The sequence below is a fragment of the Hemicordylus capensis genome, chromosome 13, assembly GCF_027244095.1.
Source record: "Hemicordylus capensis ecotype Gifberg chromosome 13, rHemCap1.1.pri, whole genome shotgun sequence".
Classification (NCBI taxonomy): Eukaryota; Metazoa; Chordata; class Lepidosauria; order Squamata; family Cordylidae; genus Hemicordylus; species Hemicordylus capensis.
In genome coordinates, this window is record NC_069669.1 from 17,331,065 (window position 1) to 17,337,154 (window position 6,090).

Genomic DNA, 6,090 nt, shown 5'->3' on the forward strand with positions numbered 1-6,090 from the left:
TATGGATGCATCATGGCCCCTACTTGAAAAATAGCGAAGATCACTGCCATACAGAGTAGAGCATGAATTCTCTTTGGCTACATGGCGTATGTGCACAAGACACTTGGAGATGCAAAATGTGCAATCAGTACATCCAGTCCCCATAAGTTGCCCCTAATTATCATGTTCGGCTTGAGCTGTAACCCAACTGGTCTACACTGCAGAATGGGAGAAAGAAGTTGCAGGCTCAATACAGCCCTATTCAGACACCATCCAGTATGTACATACAGGTGTCTGTACACATCTGTGTGTTCCGATGCGAATGCATTCATTTTAAAACTGAACTTGAGTACAGGCCTTTTTGAACTTAGTGTACAAGTGGGAAGTGTACTACTGTATGTGTGTTGAATATAAACTGTAAAATAACTGTACATGTGTACACCCTGCAGAGATTGTACATGCATTGAACATAATGGGTCAATATGGATTTGGGGTGGTCACACATGGGAAATCGTTACGTTGGTGCAGAAAAATCTAGTCTGCATCACAGGATGAATCTTCATTATCTTATACGCATTTCAGTTAGCACAACCCCTGCTAACTTGGCAAAGAGGCACCTTTTTAACGTGGTGATTCTCTTTATTGAGCAGGGGGAGAGTAACTGGCCATATCCACCCCCAGCACAGGACCTCCAGTGACTGTTGCTAGTGTCTATCATGTTTCTTTTAGACTGCAACCCCTTTGGGGACAGGGATCCATCTTATTTATGTATTATTTCTCTGTGTAAACTGCCCTGAGCCATTTTTGGAAGGGCGGTATAGAAATCTAATAAATAATAATAATAAAATAATTGCAGGGAAACAGCTGTTGAGCTGTCATCTCCCCCCACCCACCCACCCCAAAGAATCCTGGAGGTTGTAATTTGGTATAGGTGCTGTGGATTTTCTGTGCAGTCTCTAGTTTTCTAGTTCCCTGGCAAAACAGGATGGCAACTAAACCACTTTAACTGTGTGCTGTAGATAACTCTCACCAGGGAGTCAAGCCATTAAAAATGTGGCTTCGGTTCCAGTTTAGGTTTGAGCAGTGTTTTTTAAAGCTCCAGTTCCATTCTAGTTGAGACTGACTTTAAAAAGTGATTTTGTAACAGCTCCTTATGTTTTGAACTGGTTTGAAAGCATTTTTAATGTGGAATGTCAGATTCTTCTGGTTGCAATGGGAGACTGTAAAATGAATAGAATTACTTTTTTCTTGAGAAAAATAGGTTTACACTGTTTTTATTATTATTATTATTATTACATTTATATCCCACTCTTCCTCCATGGAGCCCAGAGCGGTGTACTACATACTTGAGTTTTTCTTTCACAACAACCCTGTGAAGTAGGTTAGGCTGAGAGAGAAGTGACTGGCCCAGAGTCACCCAGCTAGTTTCATGGCTGAATGGGGATTTGAACTCAGGTCTCCCGGGTCCTAGTCCAGCACTCTAACCACTATACCACGCTGGCTCTCTTTAAAGGTGTTTACAAACAAAATACACGCAGCAGAATACCAAAGGGGAATAAAATTATCATCCAACCGAAAGCTGAGTGCATGATCCTTGTACCACTTATTTTGATTGTTACTTCTTTTGGTGTTAAAAGTTCGGTTCAGATTTAGGGGAAACATTATTTTAGGTTTGGGTTCAATTCTGGTTAATTGGGGAGCTTTCCAGATTATACCCTGCAACGGGCTCACGGTGGATCTCGGAAGTGTGCTCCCACTCTGTTGGCTCTAGAAATGCCCATTTTAACGCCATCAGGCAGTCTGCTCAATTGGTTGTAAATAAGATCAAATCTTACCATTTTACACATGGTGCTGCTTTTATACCTGCGACAATGAGACTTTATACAGTCAAAGTGCTGCCTTTGCTCTCATATGGAGCCCAACTGGGACCTGCCAGTAATTTTGCCCTACTGGAGCGTATCCAGACTAAGTTTATTAGATGCATTTTGCAGGTACCGTGTTGTGTTCCGAATGCTGTCATCAGAAGAGAAGTTGGGCTTATTCGGCTGGAATCCTTATACTGGTGCTGTATTTTTCGGTTTTGGTTAAAATTGAGTTTTGGACAGGCGGGTTTAGCCTCTTTGGCTATGAATGATGGTTTTAATTCGAGCTGGAAACGAGCCTGTTGTAGGAATCTGAATGTAGAAACGATATTGTAGGAACTGAGCAAGCCAGGAAGTTACCGCAGTTAAGCAAAGTATCCTGGATATAGAAGTTCAACAAGAAGGTGCGTGAATTAAGCAGGGTTTACACTTAGGGAGTCAAGCTATTAATCTTATACAAGCTAAATACTTTGATGTGGTGCTTGTCCCTAAATTTAGACGAGCCCTCACTTTAGCACGCTTAAAGGTTCTTCCTACAGCGGTATTGGATGGCAGGTTTAAGGGAGTTCCGCTGTTTTTACAACATTGCCCATGTGGCAAAGGAGTTATAGAATCCACCTCGCATGTTATTCTTTACTGTGATTTGTATAGTGAACCCTGTTTAAGAGTTATATTTCCTATGTTAGATCATTTGCCTGGCCGGTCTGATGAATTTTATTTAAATTATCTTTTAACTAATGTGGACACTGATATTATCTCTGTTGTGGCCAGGTTTTGTTATATTATTTGTAAAATACGTACTGGTTTATTGTAAATGTTTGCTGGTCAACGACAGAATAAACTTATATCTATCTATCTTCCTGTGTCGTGACACTGCAGTCCCTATGCTGACCGCAAGGTGCCATTCACATTTCTTTGTTTCGAATTTAATCGCTGCAATATTGTACTATGACATTGTGTATCTGGTGCAAAAAAATTGCTGCTTTGGGGGGTTGTTAGTTTCTGCGAGATTGTTCCCCCTGCTGTTTACGTTGTGAATGTGATTTGCCTGAACGGAAGCATTTTGCTGCTGTTGAGTGGCTAATCTGGAAAGCGCCTGGGAGGGCGGGGGGAACCATCATTAAACCAGTTTGGGGTTCAGATTCTGTTACACTCCCTCTCTTTTGAGAGTTTCTCTGCTACACTTGCCCTATCAAAATGTGGAGCCAGGATTGTAGAACATCTACCCTTCCGGGATCAGCCTCTGCCCAGAACCACAGTAGATGTGACCTCAAGGGTCAGCCTCAATCACCAGCCCTGGCACATACCGGCATCCAGGGGGGTTAGTGATACTCAGAATTAAACCTCAGCAAGTGGGGACCTGTTAAGACAATTTCGGTTTGTTGTACCAATACTAATAATAATATAATATATTCATTAATTACTGCTGCTGATACAAATATTTATATACCACTTTTCAACAAAAGTTCTCAAAGCAGTTTATGTAGCAAAATAAATAATGAGGTGAGTCTTATGATCAGTGATACTCGCCTGAATGGGATTAGCAGGGAGAGCAGGCTTAGCCCCTCTCTCCCTGCAGACGAGCATGCCAGCAGCCCTGGGCGGCCATATCGGCTGCCCACACGACTGCCGGCTCCATCACGGAGCCAGCGGGGCTGTGGGGATTGGGGGCTGTGTAGCCCCTGGAAATTCCAGGTTTCCCCTCGCGAGTGCGCGGGGCATCCTGGAGGGCTGGGAGGCTTGTTTCAGCCTCCCGATGAGGGGGGTCTCCTCATGAGTTGCCGCAGCGCGGCAATACACGATCAGAAAGACGAGGTTAGCGGAGCGAGCGCTACGGGGAGGGGTACTTTGGGAGGTTTGCTGCCGGGAGCCGGGCAGCTCCCATTGCAGCAGACGCTCGGCAAAAAGCGGGCTAGGCTCCCTCAGCCCGCTTTTTGCTGATCGCGAGAATCTCCTCAATAAATAGATAAGGTGTCTGCCAGTCCCAAAACGGCTCACAATCTAAAAATCTATGCGAGGGAGGGTTTCACTGTTAGAGCCTCTCCTCCTCGCCTCATGTGCTCCCACACTTGAAAACTATAAATTAAGTTGAACTTGAACACTCTGCTCAAGGGAGAGTGACCTTTCTGCCATGACAGTGTGTTGTACTGACCAGTACTTTTCCGTCACACCTGAAACATTTAATTTAGCAACCTGTACGGCCGACGAAGGGCTCTTGGGGGTTCTATATGTAAAGGTCAGGAACATTCTTAATGAATGTGTCACACGGCTGTTTTCTACATTTTTGTTTCTTATTTCTTCTCAGCAAACACACATCTCTGCAGCTTCTCGTTTCCATAATCTGGTTTCTTTTACAACACTTCTGCTCAGTTTGTTAATGGGTGCATACCTCAGACATCCCCTCTTGTGGCAATTCCAAGGCTTTTTTGGAGTTCTCCTTGCTGGACCCAAGTAGTAACCCAAACTGCTTCAGTCTCTTGTAGAATGTGGCTGACATGATGAAAATTACTCAAAAGCAGTCCCAATAAATTTCTTTTAACTTCAGTGGGACTACTTTTGAGTAATTCTCCTCATGTCAGCCACGTTCTATACATTTATCTACCTTTACTGTTTGTATGACACAGTTCTAATTCTTCAGTTTGTTTTAGAAAAAATGCTTCAGAAAAAAACATTTCAGTTTTTAAGGAGAGAGAGAGAGAAATGTTTCCTGTTTCTATTTATCTCTATCTAAATGGCTCTTTCTTTGTCCTAGGATCCCAGGGCAGTGAGGCAGATTTCTCTCAGTTTTAAGTTGTTCAATCTTCTTGAGGCCATTTTGCCTTTTAAAAAAAATGCCTAGTGACTTAATTTGAAGTCGTGTTTCCTTATCAATGCTTCTACTTTCTGTTTCCACTTTTTTTTTTTTTTGCACTTATGAAAACAATTTTGCTAATGCTTGCAGGATAAAAGCATTTACTCTGCTGCTTTTTTGTTTTTTGGGTTTTTTCCCCCAGTACACAATGCTTGCTTCTGCTTTTAGTGGTGTGCGCATAGAACTGGCAACTGCTGGTTTGAAGCTGGGGGGGGGGGTAGCTTTAAGGACCCTGGAGGGTGCTTCCCCCCCCCCCCCGCATTTCCCCCACCTTCCCCCACGTTACCCCCACCGGTGCTGTGTCTAAAAAATATGGTCCTTAAAGCTATCCCCCCATCCCACCTCAACTTCGAACCGGAGGAACTGCAGGACTTCCGGACTGGTTCAGAGGTCTGTAAAAGGGCCTCCGAACAAGTTTGTGCACATCCCTATCTGCTTTCTTCCACCAAACTGTGGCCGGGCTCAGGTATTATGCTAAACCAGGATGATGATGATGATGATGATGATGATGATGATGATGATGATTTATTTACACAGTCAGACAGGTGTTACTGACTGGTTTGTTTTACCCAGACATCGAGTCCTTCCTGAGGACCTGGGATGGCTGAATTTTATTGTCAATGCTGTTATAGATATCGTCGCAGAATATAGGCTGTTCCCAGTAAAGTTGCCTTTTGTAATTGGCTGATGGTGATTTCTGTGGCCCCTATGGTGTTGAGGTACTCTTCAAGGTCTTTTGGGACTGCACCCAGGGCGCCAATTACCACTGGGATTATTTGGGTCTTTTTCTGCCACAGCCTTTCAATTTCAGTTTGTAGATCTTTGTATTTGGTGATTTTTTTCTATTTCTTTTTCTTCTATTCTGCTATCCCCTGGTATTACTATGTCGATTATTTTGACTTGTTTTTCTTTCTTCTCGACTACAGTTATATCTGGTGTATTGTGTGGCAGATGTTTGTCTGTTTGTAGTCAGAAGTCCCATAATATTTTTACATCTTCATTTTCTTCCACTTTTTCAATTTGATGGTCCCACCAATGTTTGGCTACAGGTAGCTTGTATTTGTTGCAGATGTTCCAGTGTATCATCCCTGCTACCTTGTCATGCCTTTGTTTGTAGTCAGTCTGTGTGATCTTTTACAACAGCTGATGAGGTGGTCCACGGTTTCATCTGCTTCTTTACATAGGCGGCACTTGCTGTTTGTTGTTGACTTTTTAACTTTTGCTCTAATAATTGCATTTGTTCTTAGTGCCTGTTCTTGTGCAGCCAGTATTAAACCCTCTGTTTCTTTCTTCAAGTTGCCATTCTTAAGCCATTGCCAGGTCTTGGTGATGTCTGATTTTCCACTTATATTTTGCAAGCATTGACCATGCAGTGGCTTATTTTTCAATTTTTCTGCT